This window comes from Chiloscyllium plagiosum, unplaced genomic scaffold (genome assembly GCF_037043375.1).
Source record: "Chiloscyllium plagiosum isolate Xiang-an unplaced genomic scaffold, Cpla_swu_hap1 HiC_scaffold_1, whole genome shotgun sequence".
NCBI classification, from domain to species: Eukaryota; Metazoa; Chordata; class Chondrichthyes; order Orectolobiformes; family Hemiscylliidae; genus Chiloscyllium; species Chiloscyllium plagiosum.
In genome coordinates this window covers 114,871,146-114,892,356 of record NW_028270139.1, presented here as the reverse complement: position 1 = coordinate 114,892,356, position 21,211 = coordinate 114,871,146, and positions in this window count along the sequence as shown.

The window sequence follows — 21,211 nt, the reverse complement described above, 5'->3', positions numbered from 1 at the left end:
AGACTTTGGATTCTGACAGAAGTAACAGATATGGGGATTGGGAGAAGAAGTGTAATTCTATTAAATAATGGAACAGGCTTAGCCCTTCCTGCAGCTCCAAACAGACTGTTCCTGCCCACAGTACCAAGGCCAAAGATAGAGATGCAATTGTATTAATATTTTTCTTTTCAATACTGTGAATGAAATTTCATTTCAGTTAAATCCATCATCCAACAAATACAGCCTGTTAACATAAACCTAATTATACCTGTTAGCAATTTTGATTCCAGTTTAGCGTACCATTGCACTGCTTGGTTACAGCTAACAATGCACCAACACGTGATGTAAGAAAACATATCTAATGCACCCATTGTTAGATAAATGCGGTTTACTGACCTAGAAAAATCAAATGATGGTTTCTGAAATTCAGAGTGCTCTTCCTAGTACTAATTGGCATTTTCTCTTTTCAGATCTAGAATAAAAGATGTCCTGCAAGCATGCACCAGATTTTAGAAGCTCAAATCTTGTCCAAACTTAGATATTACAATGTATTTTAATGTTATAGACAAGCTACTGATGCCAATCGCATCTCACATTGAGACAGCCATAAATTTTGTGTCTGCTGCAACGTTGCCAGTCACTCTTAATTAACTTCTGGGATGATTTAGTGGAATGGATTTATACTCTGCATTTATTGAGTTAGAATCAGTAAACTGAGCAAGAAAGGCAGTCACAGACCAACAGTGGCTCTGAGGAAGATTATGGCTTAAACACTTATTGACCGGTGTTTTGACTGGACTCAGAATTCCAAAGATTTCCAGCTTCTAGAGGAAGAAAATTTCTTTATAGAGTCATGGATTCACACAGGACAGAATAGGCCCTTTGGCCAATCAAGTCTGCACTTCCAAAATCACAGAACTAACTTGCTGACACCATATCCTGGGAGTATGTCTCCTAATTTTAATCATTTCGGCCAGGCAACAGAACATCTGAGCATCTATCCCATGAAGTTACCAAAGGATATATTTACATACAAATAATATGACATATCATTTCCCTAAATCCCAGAGAATATAATCCCATTCTACAGAATCTCTTCTCCTCGTCCAGTCTTCTGAACCCAGGAATTAATCCATTAATCCTAGTTGGACCCATATAAAGAAACCATATCCTTCCAGACATAAGATCAAGAGTGTACACAGAACTACAGATGTGGTGCTGCCAAAGTCCAATAAAATGGCAGCAAGACATCATTACTTTTGTACCAGAACGACTTTACAAACAAAAGAAAGCTAGCATACCATTTTCATTCATTCTTTCAGTAGGGGGAATAAAAAACTAAGCATATTATTTAAATGGTGGCAGATTGCAGAGACTTGAGGTGGAGATGGATATAGATGTCCTTGTGCATGATTCACAAAAGCTTAGTATGCAGGTACGACAAGTAATTAGGAAAGATAATAAAATTTATTGTTTGTTGCAAAGGCAGTTAAATGGAAAAATAGGGAGGGTAACCTTCAGTCATACAGGACATTGGTGAGATTACATCTGGAGTGCTATGTTCGGTATTTGGTATTGAAGAAGGATGTAAATGTGTTGTAAATGTTTTAAAGAAGATTTACTTGACTAATACTTAGAATGTGTGGGTAGTTTTGTGAGGAAAGATTGGACATGCTAGCATTATATCTGCTGGAGTTTAGAAAAGTTAGTGGGACTTAATGTAAACAGATAAGGTCCAAGGTTTTGACAGAGTAGACGTGGAGAGGATGTTCCCAAGTGTGAGAGAATCTAGAATTTGGGATCACTATTCAAAAATAATTGGCCACTTATTCAAGGTAGAGATGAGGAGAATTTATTTTTCTCACAAAGCTTTGTGAATCCTTGAAACTCTCTGAAAAGCTCATGGAAGCAAACATTTTGAATATAGTTTGATAGCAGCAGATAGTTTGAATGTTTTCAAGGCAAATTTTGATAGCTTTTTGGTAACAAAGGGAGCAAAGGAGTGAAGGAGAGTAGGTAGAAATGTGGAGTAATTTGTTTTTCATTCATTAATGGGCGGCACGGTGGCACAGTGGTTAGCACTGCTGCCTCACAGCGCCAGAGACCCGGGTTCAATTCCTGCCTCAGGTGACTGACTGTGTGGAGTTTGCACATTCTCCCCGTGTCTGCGTGGGTTTCCTCCGGGTGCTCCAGTTTCCCCCCACAGTCCAAAGATGTGCAGGGCCAGGTGAATTGGCCATACTAAATTGCCCGTGGTGTTAGGTAAGGGGTAAATGTAGGGGTATGGGTGGGTTTCGCTTCGGCGGGTCGGTGTGGACTTGTTGGGCCAAAGGGCCTGTTTCCACACTGTAATGTAATCTAATCTAATCTTGTGGGATGTGAGCATCACTGGCTGGGTCAGAATTTATTGTCTGTCCCTAGTTACCCTTGTGAAGGTGGTAGTGAGCTGCCTTCTTGAATCATGCAGGTTGACTCAAAATGTCCTGAGGGAGGAAATTCCAGGATTTTAACCCAGCAACAGTGAAGGAATTGTGATATATTTCCAAGTCAAAATGATGTATGGTTTGCAGGTACTGGTGTCCTAATGTATTGGCTATACATGTCCTTTCAGATAGAAGTGGATTTGCAAGGTGATACTTAAGGATCTTTGATGAATTTCTGCCTCCTGTAGATGGTACACACTGCAGCTGGTGAGTATTGGTGGTGGTGTGAGTGGATGCTTTGAATATGATGCCAATCAAACAGGCTGCTTTGTCCTGGATGGTGTCAAGTTTCTTGAGTATTGTTGGAGCTGCACTCATCCAGAAACCTGGGAAATATTACATCACACTCCTGACTTGTGCCTTGCAGATGGCGGAGAGGTTTTGAAGAATGAGGAGGTGAGTTACTCGCCACAGTATTCCTAACCTCTGACTTGCTCTTATAGCTACAGTGGCGAGTCCAGTTGATTTCTGGTTAACTACCTTCTCATATGGTAATAAATTACCTAATATCTCTGAGATATTGTCTTCTATTTTGTCAGTGTTTATCTTTTTTTTTATCATATTTTATTGTCATTTAATTTGTTACTTTATTATTTTTGGTTTGGACCTTGAATTGTGAGCTGAGAGCTAAAGGTAATATTTAGACTGTGAGGAGTAGCTTTTTTTTTAACAAGAAGAGCAGAAAAAATGTACTGTTATTTGTTTATGAGACCAAGCCTGAGACCAATGAGACCAATTTTAGGTTGGATCTTGTTCAAAGAACACTGTCGATGTTTTGGTTCTGAAAATGTGTTCTATTCGAGTTTTGGCATATATTTGAATGTTAACAGAGACCATTACAGGGAGATTGGTACTAAGCACTAGACATTAATTAGATTACCTTGTTGTTTAATTTTCTTTGTAGAAACAAATTTATTATTAATAAATTGGTGGTTCTTTTGTTTATGTTGTAAACTTAGTATCTGATATTTGTTATTCAAGAAGTCCGGTTAGGAAAATTGGGGCAACTTTAAGGGTCATTATTCGTACTGTGCTGCAAGCATGGGATAAGGAGGTTTGTCACAAAGCAGTTTTTTTTTCTAAAAGCTGTTCCTTTTCTCAAGGAAATTAGGTACTTATTTTTTTCAGAGGGGTAATAGACTGTTCTCGGTGATGATTAGTCTGGTTTGGTACAGAGATTAAAGGGCGTAGAGAGGCCTTTTTGTTTATATGCCAACAGATGAGACGTCAGACCAAAGTGGCAATGTTTTAGAAGTGACCTGTATAATGAAAGGAGAATGGTCAGCTCTCTAGGTGAGCAGTTCAGTTCAGTCCAGTACTAGTTGGGAGATAAACAGTGAGCTGTGTGGAAACAAACTCTCTCTCTCACTCTGCCCTTCTAACTTCAAGCATTTGTTCCATTCACTTATACTGGTTTCTAAGGGGGTTTGCTTATTGGGACTGTTGTGTGTATTCAGAACAGCATAATTAAGTCCAGTTTGGAGAGACTGATTTCTGTAGGGGTTCATTATCCTAATCTTTGTGTTTCATTGAATAATTTTGTGAATACATTTTTGTCTGTTTATAAGCTGGTAGTCAACCTTGCTAACTTTTTCTGGGTAGTTTTCACTGACACTTACTGAAACAAATTATAAAGTTATAGTCTGGGCTGCCTGCTTAAGAATGTTTTGAGTGGTCTGGCCTAGACCATAACAGATTGATTTGTCTGTCTCCATGTTGTATCAATATCAACATATTGAATATCAAATGCCTTTTGGAAATCCAAATGTGCTACTTCCACTAGTTTACCCTTATCTGCTCTTCCAGCTGCAAAGTAAAATAAGTTAGGCAATCTCTCAAACAGAAGTCAATCATAGTTTAATTTTCTAAATGTACGGTTACTGTGTCCATAAATAATAGCTTCTAAAATTTTCCATTAATGTCAGGTTAATTGGTTTATATTTTATTCTTCCATAATTTTGTGACCAGTTAGTGTCATTCACTTATTTTTAATCTATTTAGGCTGTTAAAGAACTCAGGTCATTTTCAAAGATCAAAAAATACATCCATTATCTCTGCTAATAATCTCATTTAAGTGTTACGATTTACTCTGCTCCAGGACATACAAATCTCAGCATATGCTGATGGCAATCATGGAAAATGAGTAGAAGCAAAAAGCCCATATTTAGACACAGACAAAAAAAACACTATACTGTTAGATCCAGTTAATATCCATATCAGATCCCAGTGTGAAACCTGGCCTGGGACAGAATATGTTTTATTTGTGTTTAACATAGAGGTCAGTCATGATATAGTCTCAACAGGGTGTCAATGTACTTTTAGCAAAAGAACTTAAAGGTTATTACACAAAATAAAAACAAACTACATTGCACTATATATGGACTACTTGATCAAAAAGCACATTACAAGTATCAGAAAGAAAGATTCAACTCTTTACACCAATAACAAGCAGATAGATATCCAAAAATCAGTGAAGGTTCACTCATGTCTGCTCTAAAACTCATTGTTCATTTATCAGATGCTTTTTGACAAATGTCTACATTCAGTACATTCTATTTTCTTTACTTTTTGTCTCTTCCTGGGACCTTTACACAAGTGCTCATCTCACTTATTACCTGACATGTGTTCCTTAATCCTCACATCTTCAGTAGCTGTATAGGATGTCTTCCCCTCTTTTGCTTGGAAAACGTACCCTTTCTGACTTTATTCTAAGCAGCTCAGGACTTTTCTTTCATCAAATCCATGTGCTTGGATTGCTAATAACATCACCTTTACTGTAAAGGATCCCTTCTCTATGAATCAACTTGCTTCTATCTGAAGGAAAGCCATCTCCTCTTTTGCTTTCTCCCTCAGTTGCGAAACTCAAGTCAGCAAACACCCAAGGAATTCTTTCTTCAGGTGGTTTGCTGTTCCTTCTTCTAAATTGCCATGATTTCTGGGAAATGTTGCTTTTTGAAACTGGTTGTTCAAAATGATCTTCCAACCATTACAGGATTGAAAACTGTAATCTACTTTTCTTCTGCTTTGGAACTCAAGTTTCCAAATATAAAATATTTAATGTGAAACTTCGCCATACCTCACCAAAGCAAAATTGAAATTATCGTCAAGACATATTTTAATTTCCTACTATGATGTTTCCTCATCACGATTTTGATTTAACTTATACAGTTTTTACTTTGACTTGGAGGTGTGGTGTCGGACTGGGGTGGATGAAGTTTAAAATCACACAACACCAGGTTATAATCCAACAGGCTTATGTTAGGAGTACTTACTTTTGGAGCGCTGCTCCTTCACCAGGTGGTTGTGGAGGTTTTACTTTTGCAGTAAAAATATATTTAAATACAGAGGAACCTCAATTATCCAAAGGACATTGGTGGGGAGTATTTCAGCCAATTAATCGAATGCTGGATAATCAAATGCAATATAATCAAATGCTGGATAACATAGTTAGTTAACAATTGGGACCTGGCGATTTTCTTCAGATAATCCAAAATCCGGTTAATCGAATGCTGGATAATCGAGTTTCCTCTGTATACAAATACTTTGCGTAGAAATCATATTCTGCACCATTGCATTTTGATCATGACCTTTATTTTATTTTTGTTAAATTGGTGGAGTAGTGGACAGTGAAGAAGGTAATTTCAGTGTGCAATGGAACCTTGATCTGTTGGGCTGAGGAGTGGCAGATGTTGTTTAATTTAGTTAAACGTGAGGTGTTGCATTTTGAAAGACAACTCGGGTCAGGATTTATGCACATAATGGTAAGGTCCTGGGGAGTGTTGGTGAAAAAGAGTCCTTGGAGTGCAGCTACATAGTTCCTTGAAAGTGGAGTCTCAGGTAGACAGGATAGTGAAGATGATGCTTGGTACGCTAGCCTTTGTTGGTCAGAGCATTGAAAATGTTACAGCTCTATTGGACATTGGTGAGGCCATTTTTGAAATACTGCATTCCATTCTGGTCTCCCTGCTATAGGAAAGACATTGCTAAACTTGAAAGGGTGCAGAAAGTGTTTACAAGGAAGTTTGCCAGGGTTGGAGGGTTTGAGCTATGGGGAGAGGCTGAATAGGCTGGGTCTATTTTCCTTGGAGCATCGAAGGCTGAGGGGTGACCTCATAAAGGTTTATAAAATCATCAGGAGCACAGATATGGTGAATAACCAAGGTCTTTTCCCCAGATAGGGGATTCCAAAACTAGAGAGCATATGTTTCAGGTGAGAGGAGAAAGATTTAAAAGGGACCTAAGGAACAACATTTTCAAGTAGAGGGTGGTGCATGTATGAAATGAGCTGCCAGAGGAAGTGATGGAGTCTGGCGCAATTATAACATTTAAAAGGCATCTGGATGGATACATGAATAAGAAGGGTTTAGAGGGATGTGGTCCAAATGCTAGTAAATGGGACTGGATTAATTTAGGATATCTGGTAGGCATGGACAAATTGGACTGAACGGTGTGACTATGACCCAATAATCCATCCACCATGATAATGTCGCTTTCTGCAATGTGAATGATTGTCAAATTGTAGTGTTGTACTGATGAACTATATTTAACACTGCCTAGAGGATTTATATTTTGAAGGATTGTGGAAAATTGATTTAATTAAACTTTTGTGGAAATAACTGGAGTAGTTTCTCTAAAGAGAGGTTATTGAAAGTTTTATGGACTTTGGAGATTTTTTTTTAAACAAGGCTTCCTGTAAATCCCATGGCAGCTGATAATTGCTTGTTTTGCTATGGAATTCTGTGAAGGCTTGTGAAATGAAAGTCATTTTAAATTATGACTGGTTTAAATAAGGTTTTTGCTTTTTATTTCGTTCATTTGGAAGAAAGCTGGCAAAGAACAGGCTGTGAGTTAATTGCACCTATTTCTGAAAAGAAAACCCTTTTTTTTTACGTTTCAGGTATGAACTAACTCCATAGAGACCAGTATCCCATCACCAAGTAACCCTTTATTTACTTGTGCACAGTACACTGGTTGTGGTCAGTCAACTCAGAGTCAGTCACCTGAACTGAGGAAATTCTAATCTCCTGGTTTTGTTTTTCTTGCAGCAATTGAGGCAGGCCTCAGGCACCAATAGCAGTGTTACATTATAGGCAAGCCCCAGGCGGCAATAGTCAGAGCAGGCCCAGGCAGCAGCATCGGTGGTGGTGGTTACCTGTGCAACTGAGCACAATTCAAAATAAAGAAAGCAAACAAACACAAAAAACAATAATGAAACCCAAAAAAGGAACAAATATCTTTCCTGAACAAGGGGGAAAAGACAAACAAACTCTCCTCCTTGATAACAGCAGGAACACACTGACTATGGCCCAGCCAGCTCCAAGTCAGTCCCCAAATTTGAGGAGATGCTAAATTGCCTGGTTTTATTTTTTTTAAATTTTTTTATTAAACAAAATTACAAAACAGTTTACAAAAAACATTTACAGCTGTACACAAGAGACAGCAATTTTACAAGGGAGAGGAGCAGCAAAGCTAGGCCCCAAACCCTACCATTCAGCCATTTTACAAGGAGATGAGGACAAACCTCAACTCCCAGTTTCACAAAGATATAAAGAGACAACAGCAATGACAGTTGTACATTAGGCAGTACTGTTACATACAAAAGTGCAGACATTCAGACTCAGCAAGCTCCCGCCCCTCCCACCTTCTGACCACTCTAAGGCAACCCGCCCCTACCCACCTTCTGGTTCTCGGTCCACCCCATGCCCCTTCCAGTTCTCGGTCCGCCCTGACACACCTTTCGACCACCTTTAGAACAGCCTGCCCCGGTACCCGCCTGGGGTAACAGCGGTCAGGACGGCCTACCACCTTCCAGCTTCACTAACCACCCTCAGCACCTGTCGACCACCTTTGGGGCTCGCCTGGTTTTATATTTTTTTCCCACTGTTTATATATTTTATTAAACAAATTACAAAAACAGTTTACAACAAACAAACAGTTACATTTACAGCTGCATACAAGAGACAGCAATTTTACAAGGGAGAGGAGCAAAGCCAGGCCCCAAACCCTACCATTCAAACAGTTTACAGGGACATGAGGACAAACCTCAAATCCCAGTTTCACATAAAGATATAAAGAGACAACAGCAGTGACAGTTGTACATTACACAGTACTGTTACATACAAAAGTGCAGACAATACAGACCCAGCAAGCCCCCGCCCCTCCCACCTTCTGACCACTCTAAGGCAACCCGCCCCTACCCGCCTTCCAGTTCTCGGTCCACCCCATGCCCCTTCCAGTTCTCGGTCCGCCCTGACACACCTTTAGACCACCTCTAGGACAGCCCACCCCGGTACCCGCCCGGGTAACAGCGGTCAGGACGGCCTACCCACCTTCCGGCTTCATTAACCACCCTCAGCACCTTCCGACCACCTCTGGGGCTCGCCTGGTTTTATTTATTTATTTATTGTTTTTTGTTTTTTAACCCCCACACTACCGCCTAAGTGCGGTAATGCTTATTTTTCCCCAGCACCCATGGTGTGTGTGTGTAGGTGTGAGACACAGTGAGAGACACAAGGTGCACAAATCCGCCTGGTTTTATTTATTTATTTATTTATTTATTTATTTATTTTTGAGACACAGTGAAAGACACAAAGTGCACGAATCTTTATTCAAATTCCACCACCAGGAAGATAGGAAAACACCCGGGTGGCCAGTGACAAGCACTGCCCTTCACATCAAAAGGGCAGTGCTGTGTGATCAAAACAGTGAGGGGGAGGGTAGGGACTAAATCAAAATAGAGTTGGAGGGAGAAATGATGCACTCCACTCCGCCTGGTTTTATTTTTTTTTCTTTTGGACCTATTGATGGCCAGTTTGGCCACACTCCTGTTTTTTTTCTTCTTTTTTAAAAAAAATCTAACCCCCACGCTACCACCTAAGTGCGGTAGTGCTTATTTTTTTTTCCCCAGCACCCATGGTGTGTGTGTGCAGGTGTGAGACACAATGAAAGACACAAAGTGCACCAATCTGTATTCAATTTCCACCACCAGGAAGATAGGAAAACACCCGGGTGGCCAGTGACAAACACTGCCCTTCACATCAAAGGGCAGTGCTGTGTGATCAAAACAGTGAAGGAGAGGGTAGGGACTAAATCAAAATAGAGTTGGAGGGAGAAATGATGCACTCCACTCCCTGCGGCGCCCACCTCTCCCTGTCCGCCTGGTTTTATTTATTTTTTTTTTCCCTGCGGCGCCCACCTCTCCGTGAACAACTCCAGGGTGTTGGTCGACATCGCGTGCTCCTTCTCCAAGGACACCCGGGGACACTCCTTTTAATTTTTTTTTTTTTTTTTCTGTTTATGGCCAGTTTGGCCAGGGAGTCTCCTGTTCTTTTTTTTTTGTTTTCTTTTATTTTTTTTCTCTTTTTTTCTATTTTTTTTTCCCTTTAACCCCCACACTACCACCTAAGTGCGGTAGTGCTTATTTTATCCCCAGCACCCATGGTGTGTGTGTGCAGGTGTGAGACACAGTGGAAGACACAAAGTGCACCAATCTTTATTCAATTTCCACCACCAGGAAGATAGGAAAACACCCGGGTGGCCAGTGACAAACACTGCCCTTCACATCAAAGGGCAGTGCTGTGTGATCAAAACAGTGAAGGAGAGGGTAGGGACTAAATCAAAATAGAGTTGGAGGGAGAAATGATGCACTCCACTCCCTGCGGCGCCCACCTCTCCCTGTCCGCCTGGTTTTATTTTTTTTTTTTTTTTCTTTAAATTTAACCCCCACACTACCACCTAAGTGCGGTAGTGCTTATTTTATCCCCAGCACCCATGGTGTGTGTGTGCAGGTGTGAGACACAGTGAAAGACACAAAGTGCACCAATCTTTATTCAATTTCCACCACCAGGAAGATAGGAAAACACCCGGGTGGCCAGTGACAAACACTGCCCTTCACATCAAAGGGCAGTGCTGTGTGATCAAAACAGTGAAGGGGGGGGTAGGGACTAAATCAAAATAGAGTTGGAGGGAGAAATGATGCACTCCACTCCCTGCGGCGCCCACCTCTCCCTGTCCGCCTGGTTTTATTTATTTATTGTTTTCTTTTTTTTTTTTCTTTTTTTCTTTTGCAAGGGAGAGGAGCAGCAAAGCCAGGCCCCTAAACCCTACCATTCAACCAGTTTGCAGGGAGATAAGGACAAACCTCAAAGCCCAGTTCCACATGTGACAAGACAGCAACAATGACATTTGTACATTAAAAAGCCAATCCGGTTACATAACAAACAGTGCAAGCAAGTTTGTTAACTGGTATTCCCCCGTTATTCTTTTATCCCCCTTTCTTTTTTTTTAACCCCCACACTACCACCTAAGTGCGGTAGTGCTTATTTTATCCCCAGCACCCATGGTGTGTGTGTGCAGGTGTGAGACACAGTGAGAGACACAAAGTGCACGAATCTTTATTCAAATTCCACCACCAGGAAGATAGGAAAACACCCGGGTGGCCAGTGACAAACACTGCCCTTCACATCAAAGGGCAGTGCTGTGTGATCAAAACAGTGAAGGGGAGGGTAGGGACTAAATCAAAATAGAGTTGGAGGGAGAAATGATGCACTCCACTCCCTGCGGCGCCCACCTCTCCCTGTCCGCCTGGTTTTATTTTTCTTTTTTTTTTTTCTTTTTTTTTTAACCCCCACACTACCGCCTAAGTGTGGTAGTGCTTATTTTATCCCCAGCACCCTTGGTGTGTGTGTGCAGGTGTGAGACACAGTGAATGACAAAGTGCACCAATCTTTATTCAATTTCCACCACCAGGAAGATAGGAAAACACCCGAGTGGCCAGTGACAAACACTGCCCTTCACATCAAAGGGCAGTGCTGTGTGATCAAAACAGTGAAGGGGAGGGTAGGGACTAAATCAAAATAGAGTTGGAGGGAGAAATGATGCACTCCACTCCCTGCGGCGCCCACCTCTCCCTGTCCGCCTGGTTTTATTTTTATTTTTTTTTTCTTTAAATTTAACCCACACACTACCACCTAAGTGCGGTAGTGCTTATTTTATCCCCAGCACCCATGGTGTGTGTGTGCAGGTGTGAGACACAGTGAAAGACACAAAGTGCACCAATCTTTATTCAATTTCCACCACCAGGAAGATAGGAAAACACCCGGGTGGCCAGTGACAAACACTGCCCTTCACATCAAAGGGCAGTGCTGTGTGATCAAAACAGTGAAGGGGGGGGTAGGGACTAAATCAAAATAGAGTTGGAGGGAGAAATGATGCACTCCACTCCCTGCGGCGCCCACCTCTCCCTGTCCGCCTGGTTTTATTTATTTATTTATTTATTTTGTTCTTTCTTTTAATTCTAACCCCCACACTACCACCTAAGTGCGGTAGTGCTTATTTTATCCCCAGCACCCATGGTGTGTGTGTGCAGGTGTGAGACACAGTGAAAGACACAAAGTGCACCAATCTTTATTCAAATTCCACCACCAGGAAGATAGGAAAACACCCGGGTGGCCAGTGACAAACACTGCCCCTCACATCAAAAGGTGATCAAAACAGTGAAGGGGAGGGTAGGGACTAAATCAAAATAGAGTTGGAGGGAGAAATGATGCACTCCACACCCTGCGGCGCCCACCTCTCCCTGTCCGCCTGGTTTTATTTTTTTTTAATTTTTTATTTATTTATTTATTTTTTCTTAAAACAGTGAAGCGAAAACTCCTGTTTTTTTTTTAGCACATCTCCTGTTTATTTCTTTTTCTTTTTTCTTTTTTTTCTTTTTTTTTAATTTAACCCCCACACTACCACCTAAATGCGGTAGTGCTTATTTTATCCCCAGCACCCATGGTGTGTGTGTGCAGGTGGGAGACACAGTGAGAGACACAAAGTGCATGAATCTTTATTCAATTTCCACCACCAGGAAGATAGGAAAACACCCGGGTGGCCAGTGACAAACACTGCCCTTCACATCAAGGGGCAGTGCTGTGTGATCAAAACAGTGAAGGGGGGGGGGGGGGGTAGGGACTAAATCAAAATAGAGTTGGAGGGAGAAATGATGCACTCCACTCCCTGCGGCGCCCACCTCTCCCTGTCCGCCTGGTTTTATTTATTTATTGTTTTCTTTTTTTTTTTCTTTTTTTCTTTTGCAAGGGAGAGGAGCAGCAAAGCCAGGCCCCTAAACCCTACCATTCAACCAGTTTGCAGGGAGATAAGGACAAACCTCAAAGCCCAGTTCCACATGTGACAAGACAGCAACAATGACATTTGTACATTAAAAAGCCAATCCGGTTACATAACAAACAGTGCAAGCAAGTTTGTTAACTGGTATTCCCCCGTTATTCTTTTATCCCCCTTTCTTTTTTTTTAACCCCCACACTACCACCTAAGTGCGGTAGTGCTTATTTTATCCCCAGCACCCATGGTGTGTGTGTGTGCAGGTGTGAGACACAGTGAAAGACACAAAGTGCACGAATCTTTATTCAAATTCCACCACCAGGAAGATAGGAAAACACCCGGGTGGCCAGTGACAAACACTGCCCTTCACATCAAAGGGCAGTGCTGTGTGATCAAAACAGTGAAGGGGAGGGTAGGGACTAAATCAAAATAGAGTTGGAGGGAGAAATGATGCACTCCACTCCCTGCGGCGCCCACCTCTCCCTGTCCGCCTGGTTTTATTTTTCTTTTTTTTTTTTTCTTTTTTTTTTAACCCCCACACTACCGCCTAAGTGTGGTAGTGCTTATTTTATCCCCAGCACCCTTGGTGTGTGTGTGCAGGTGTGAGACACAGTGAATGACACAGTGCACCAATCTTTATTCAATTTCCACCACCAGGAAGATAGGAAAACACCCGAGTGGCCAGTGACAAACACTGCCCTTCACATCAAAGGGCAGTGCTGTGTGATCAAAACAGTGAAGGGGAGGGTAGGGACTAAATCAAAATAGAGTTGGAGGGAGAAATGATGCACTCCACTCCCTGCGGCGCCCACCTCTCCCTGTCCGCCTGGTTTTATTTTTATTTTTTTTTTCTTTAAATTTAACCCCCACACTACCACCTAAGTGCGGTAGTGCTTATTTTATCCCCAGCACCCATGGTGTGTGTGTGCAGGTGTGAGACACAGTGAAAGACACAAAGTGCACCAATCTTTATTCAATTTCCACCACCAGGAAGATAGGAAAACACCCGGGTGGCCAGTGACAAACACTGCCCTTCACATCAAAGGGCAGTGCTGTGTGATCAAAACAGTGAAGGGGGGGGTAGGGACTAAATCAAAATAGAGTTGGAGGGAGAAATGATGCACTCCACTCCCTGCGGCGCCCACCTCTCCCTGTCCGCCTGGTTTTATTTATTTATTTATTTATTTTGTTCTTTCTTTTAATTCTAACCCCCACACTACCACCTAAGTGCGGTAGTGCTTATTTTATCCCCAGCACCCATGGTGTGTGTGTGCAGGTGTGAGACACAGTGAAAGACACAAAGTGCACCAATCTTTATTCAAATTCCACCACCAGGAAGATAGGAAAACACCCGGGTGGCCAGTGACAAACACTGCCCCTCACATCAAAAGGTGATCAAAACAGTGAAGGGGAGGGTAGGGACTAAATCAAAATAGAGTTGGAGGGAGAAATGATGCACTCCACTCCCTGCGGCACCCACCTCTCTCTGTCCGCCTGGTTTTATTTTTTTTTAATTTTTTATTTATTTATTTATTTTTTCTTAAAACAGTGAAGCGAAAACTCCTGTTTTTTTTTAGCAAATCTCCTGTTTATTTCTTTTTCTTTTTTCTTTTTTTTTCTTTTTTTTTAATTTAACCCCCACACTACCACCTAAATGCGGTAGTGCTTATTTTATCCCCAGCACCCATGGTGTGTGTGTGCAGGTGGGAGACACAGTGAGAGACACAAAGTGCATGAATCTTTATTCAATTTCCACCACCAGGAAGATAGGAAAACACCCGGGTGGCCAGTGACAAACACTGCCCTTCACATCAAGGGGCAGTGCTGTGTGATCAAAACAGTGAAGGGGGGGGGGGTAGGGACTAAATCAAAATAGAGTTGGAGGGAGAAATGATGCACTCCACTCCCTGCGGCGCCCACCTCTCCCTGTCCGCCTGGTTTTATTTATTTTTCTTTTTTTTCTTTTTTTTTCTTACAAAATCTCCTGGTTTTTTTTCTTTAATTTTAACCCCCACACTACCACCTAAGTGCGGTAGTGCTTATTTTATCCCCAGAACCTATGGTGTGTGTGTGCAGGTGTGAGACACAGTGAAAGACACAAAGTGCACCAATCTTTATTCAATTTCCACCACCAGGAAGATAGGAAAACACCCGGGTGGCCAGTGACAAACACTGCCCTTTACATCAAGGGGCAGTGCTGTGTGATCAAAACAGTGAAGGGGGGGGGGGGGGTAGGGACTAAATCAAAATAGAGTTGGAGGGAGAAATGATGCACTCCACTCCCTGCGGCGCCCACCTCTCCCTGTCCGCCTGGTTTTATTTATTTATTTATTTATTTTGTTCTTTCTTTTAATTCTAACCCCCACACTACCACCTAAGTGCGGTAGTGCTTATTTTATCCCCAGCACCCATGGTGTGTGTGTGCAGGTGTGAGACACAGTGAAAGACACAAAGTGCACCAATCTTTATTCAAATTCCACCACCAGGAAGATAGGAAAACACCCGGGTGGCCAGTGACAAACACTGCCCCTCACATCAAAAGGTGATCAAAACAGTGAAGGGGAGGGTAGGGACTAAATCAAAATAGAGTTGGAGGGAGAAATGATGCACTCCACTCCCTGCGGCGCCCACCTCTCCCTGTCCGCCTGGTTTTATTTTTTATTTTTTTTTTCTTTTGCAGTGGAGGTGGGCCTCTAGTAACAGCAGCAGTGGTGGAGGTCCTGGGAGGGCCCCAAGGCAAGTCCCAGGCAGCAGCAGTGAGGTAGGCCCCAAGCAGCAACAGCTGAGGCAAGTCTGGGCGGGGTCCCAGAGACCAGCAGTGGGAGTGCTGGTCTCTCCTTCTCCTTCACCTTCTCTCTGTAGGGCAGCTGGTCTAGGGATAGTCGCCTTCAAGGAGAGTCCTTACACATACACTCACAATAGGCAAACACCCGGGTGGCCAGTGACAAACACTGCCCTTCACATCAAAGGGCAGTGCTGTGTGATCAAAACAGTGAAGGGGGGGCAGGGATTAAATCAAAATAGAGTTGGAGGGGGGAAATAGACACTCCTGTTTATTTTTTTATTTTATTTTTTTCTTTTATCTTTTCTTCTTTTTCTTTATTTTTTTTTCTTTCTTTTTTTTTTCTTTTAACCCCCACACTACCACCTAAGTGCGGTAGTGCTTATTTTTTCCCCAGCACCCATGGTGTGTGTGTGCAGGTGTGAGACACAGTGAAGGACACAAAGTGCACAAATTTTTTATTCAATTTCCACCACCAGGAAGATAGGAAAACACCCGGGTGGCCAGTGACAAACACTGCCCTTCATATCAAAGGGCAGTGCTGTGTGATCAAAACAGTGAAGGGGAGGGTAGGGACTAAATCAAAATAGAGTTGGAGGGAGAAATAATGCACTCCACTCCCTGCGGCGCCCACCTCTCCCTGTCCGCCTGGTTTTATTTTTTATTTTTTTTTTAAAGAAATTCTCTTAAACAAAGGGACATTGTTATATATTTTTTTTTTCTTTTTTTTTTTCTTTTTTTTTCTTCTTTTTCTTTATTCCTTTTTTACAAAGTGCACCAATCTTTTATTTTTTTTTTCCCTTTAACCCCCACACTACCACCTAAGTGCGGTAGTGCTTATTTTATCCCCAGCACCCATGGTGTGTGTGTGCAGGTGTGAGACACAGTGAAAGACACAAAGTGCACCAATCTTTATTCAATTTCCACCACCAGGAAGATAGGAAAACACCCGGGTGGCCAGTGACAAACACTGCCCTTCACATCAAAGGGCAGTGCTGTGTGATCAAAACAGTGAAGGGGGGGGTAGGGACTAAATCAAAATAGAGTTGGAGGGAGAAATGATGCACTCCACTCCCTGCGGCGCCCACCTCTCCCTGTCCGCCTGGTTTTATTTATTTATTTATTTATTTTGTTCTTTCTTTTAATTCTAACCCCCACACTACCACCTAAGTGCGGTAGTGCTTATTTTATCCCCAGCACCCATGGTGTGTGTGTGCAGGTGTGAGACACAGTGAAAGACACAAAGTGCACCAATCTTTATTCAAATTCCACCACCAGGAAGATAGGAAAACACCCGGGTGGCCAGTGACAAACACTGCCCCTCACATCAAAAGGTGATCAAAACAGTGAAGGGGAGGGTAGGGACTAAATCAAAATAGAGTTGGAGGGAGAAATGATGCACTCCACTCCCTGCGGCACCCACCTCTCTCTGTCCGCCTGGTTTTATTTTTTTTTAATTTTTTATTTATTTATTTATTTTTTCTTAAAACAGTGAAGCGAAAACTCCTGTTTTTTTTTAGCAAATCTCCTGTTTATTTCTTTTTCTTTTTTCTTTTTTTTTCTTTTTTTTTAATTTAACCCCCACACTACCACCTAAATGCGGTAGTGCTTATTTTATCCCCAGCACCCATGGTGTGTGTGTGCAGGTGGGAGACACAGTGAGAGACACAAAGTGCATGAATCTTTATTCAATTTCCACCACCAGGAAGATAGGAAAACACCCGGGTGGCCAGTGACAAACACTGCCCTTCACATCAAGGGGCAGTGCTGTGTGATCAAAACAGTGAAGGGGGGGGGGGGGGGTAGGGACTAAATCAAAATAGAGTTGGAGGGAGAAATGATGCACTCCACTCCCTGCGGCGCCCACCTCTCCCTGTCCGCCTGGTTTTATTTATTTTTCTTTTTTTTCTTTTTTTTTCTTACAAAATCTCCTGGTTTTTTTTCTTTAATTTTAACCCCCACACTACCACCTAAGTGCGGTAGTGCTTATTTTATCCCCAGAACCTATGGTGTGTGTGTGCAGGTGTGAGACACAGTGAAAGACACAAAGTGCACCAATCTTTATTCAATTTCCACCACCAGGAAGATAGGAAAACACCCGGGTGGCCAGTGACAAACACTGCCCTTTACATCAAGGGGCAGTGCTGTGTGATCAAAACAGTGAAGGGGGGGGGGGGGGTAGGGACTAAATCAAAATAGAGTTGGAGGGAGAAATGATGCACTCCACTCCCTGCGGCGCCCACCTCTCCCTGTCCGCCTGGTTTTATTTATTTATTTTGTTCTTTCTTTTAATTCTAACCCCCACACTACCACCTAAGTGCGGTAGTGCTTATTTTATCCCCAGCACCCATGGTGTGTGTGTGCAGGTGTGAGACACAGTGAAAGACACAAAGTGCACCAATCTTTATTCAAATTCCACCACCAGGAAGATAGGAAAACACCCGGGTGGCCAGTGACAAACACTGCCCCTCACATCAAAAGGTGATCAAAACAGTGAAGGGGAGGGTAGGGACTAAATCAAAATAGAGTTGGAGGGAGAAATGATGCACTCCACTCCCTGCGGCGCCCACCTCTCCCTGTCCGCCTGGTTTTATTTTTTATTTTTTATTTTTTTTTTCTTTTGCAGTGGAGGTGGGCCTCTAGTAACAGCAGCAGTGGTGGAGGTCCTGGGAGGGCCCCAAGGCAAGTCCCAGGCAGCAGCAGTGAGGTAGGCCCCAAGCAGCAACAGCTGAGGCAAGTCTGGGCGGGGTCCCAGAGACCAGCAGTGGGAGTGCTGGTCTCTCCTTCTCCTTCTCCTTCTCTCTGTAGGGCAGCTGGTCTAGGGATAGTCGCCTTCAAGGAGAGTCCTTACACATACACTCACAATAGGCAAACACCCGGGTGGCCAGTGACAAACACTGCCCTTCACATCAAAGGGCAGTGCTGTGTGATCAAAACAGTGAAGGGGGGGCAGGGATTAAATCAAAATAGAGTTGGAGGGGGGAAATAGACACTCCTGTTTATTTTTTTATTTTATTTTTTTCTTTTATCTTTTCTTCTTTTTCTTTATTTTTTTTTCTTTCTTTTTTTTTTCTTTTAACCCCCACACTACCACCTAAGTGCGGTAGTGCTTATTTTTTTCCCCAGCACCCATGGTGTGTGTGTGCAGGTGTGAGACACAGTGAAGGACACAAAGTGCACAAATTTTTTATTCAATTTCCACCACCAGGAAGATAGGAAAACACCCGGGTGGCCAGTGACAAACACTGCCCTTCATATCAAAGGGCAGTGCTGTGTGATCAAAACAGTGAAGGGGAGGGTAGGGACTAAATCAAAATAGAGTTGGAGGGAGAAATAATGCACTCCACTCCCTGCGGCGCCCACCTCTCCCTGTCCGCCTGGTTTTATTTTTTATTTTTTTTTTAAAGAAATTCTCTTAAACAAAGGGACATTGTTATATATTTTTTTTTTCTTTTTTTTTCTTCTTTTTTTTTCTTCTTTTTCTTTATTCCTTTTTTACAAAGTGCACCAATCTTTTATTTTTTTTTTCCCTTTAACCCCCACACTACCACCTAAGTGCGGTAGTGCTTATTTTATCCCCAGCACCCATGGTGTGTGTGTGCAGGTGTGAGACACAGTGAAAGACACAAAGTGCACCAATCTTTATTCAAATTCCACCACCAGGAAGATAGGAAAACACCCGGGTGGCCAGTGACAAACACTGCCCTTCATATCAAAGGGCAGTGCTGTGTGATCAAAACAGTGAAGGGGAGGGTAGGGACTAAATCAAAATACAGTTGGAGGGAGAAATAATGCACTCCACTCCCTGCGGCGCCCACCTCTCCCTGTCCGCCTGGTTTTATTTTTTTTTTTTTTGTCTTCTTTTTTTTTAACCCCCACACTACCACCTAAGTGCGGTAGTGCTTATTTTATCCCCAGCACCCATGGTGTGTGTGTGCAGGTGTGAGACACAGTGAAAGACACAGAGTGCACCAATCTTTATTCAATTTCCACCACCAGGAAGATAGGAAAACACCCGGGTGGCCAGTGACAAGCACTGCCCTTCACATCAGGGGACAGTGCTGTGTGATCAAAACAGTGAAGGGGAGGGGAGGGATGGGACTAAATCAAAATAGAATTGGAGGGAGAAATGATGCACTCCACTCCCTGCGGCGCCCACCTCTCCCTGAACAACTCCAGGATGTTGGTGGACACCGCGTGCTCCTTCTCCAAGGACACCCGGGCTCTAACGTAACCGCGGAAGAGGGGCAGGCAGTCGGCCCTAACGACCCCCTCCACGGCCCGCTGCCTGGACCTGTTGATGGCCAGTTTGGCCAGGCCCAGGAGCAGACCCACGAGGAGGTCTTCAGACCTGCCCTCCTTCCTCCGTACCGGGTGCCCAAAGATCAGGAGCGTGGGACTGAAGTGCAGCCAAAAACAGAGGAGAAGGTTTTTAAGGAAATCAAAAAGGGAGTGCAAACGCCCACACCCAATATACACGTGGTCCACGGACTCCACAGCACCACAGAACAAGCAGTTGGGCTGGGAGTCCGTGAACCACCGCAATCTGCGGTTGCAGGGGACCGCTGCGTGCAACACCCTCCACCCCAGATCCCCGAGAGAAAGGGGGAGGACTCCCGCGTAGAGAGCCCTCCACTGGGGATCCCCACCGCCCGGTGGCAAATGGGCACGCCAAGGCGTGTCCGGACGGTGGATGAGGGAGAAGAGGTGGATGGTGTGCAGCAGCAGTCGATACAGGGCTCTTCTTTTTATTTCTTTAAACAAAACAAAATTAAAATTTCGGAGGCGGCTCAGGTTGTGGGGCACAGGCTCCCGCGGGAAGCCGCCTGGTTTTATTTTTTTATTTATTTTTTTTTTTCTCTCTCTTTTTTTTTTTTTTTTTTTTTTTTTTTTTTTTTTTTTTTTTATCCCCAGCACCCATGGTGTGTGTGTGCAGGTGTGAGACACAGTGAAAGACACAAAGTGCACCAATCTTTATTCAATTTCCACCACCAGGAAGATAGGAAAACACCCGAGTGGCCAGTGACAAACACTGCCCTTCACATCAAAGGGCAGTGCTGTGTGATCAAAACAGTGAAGGGGAGGGGAGGGACTAAATCAAAATAGAATTGGAGGGAGAAATGATGCACTCCACTCCCTGCGGCGCCCACCTCTCCCTGAACAACTCCAGGGTGTTGGTGGACACCGCGTGCTCCTTCTCCAAGGACACCCGGGCTCTAACGTAACCGCGGAAGAGGGGCAGGCAGTCGGCCCTAACGACCCCCTCCACGGCCCGCTGCCTGGACCTGTTGATGGCCAGTTTGGCCAGGCCCAGGAGCAGACCCACGAGGAGGTCTTCAGACCTGCCCTCCTTCCTCCGTACCGGGTGCCCAAAGATCAGGAGCGTGGGACTGAAGTGCAGCCAAAAACAGAGGAGAAGGTTTTTAAGGAAATCAAAAAGGGAGTGCAAACGCCCACACCCAATATACACGTGGTCCACGGACTCCACAGCGCCACAGAACAAGCAGTTGGGCTGGGAGTCCGTGAACCACCGTAATCTGCGGTTGCAGGGGACTGCTGCGTGCAGCACCCTCCACCCCAGATCCCCGAGAGAAAGGGGGAGGACTCCCGCGTAGAGAGCCCTCCACTGGGGATCCCCACCGCCCGGTGGCAAATGGGCACGCCAAGGCGTGTCCGGACGGTGGATGAGGGAGAAGAGGTGGATGGTGTGCAGCAGCAGTCGATACAGGGCTCTTCTTTTTATTTCTTTAAACAAAACAAAATTAAAATTTCGGAGGCGGCTCAGGTTGTGGGGCACAGGCTCCCGCGGGAAGCCGCCTGGTTTTACTGGTCAGCCAGAGCTTTCTTGATTGGACCAGGT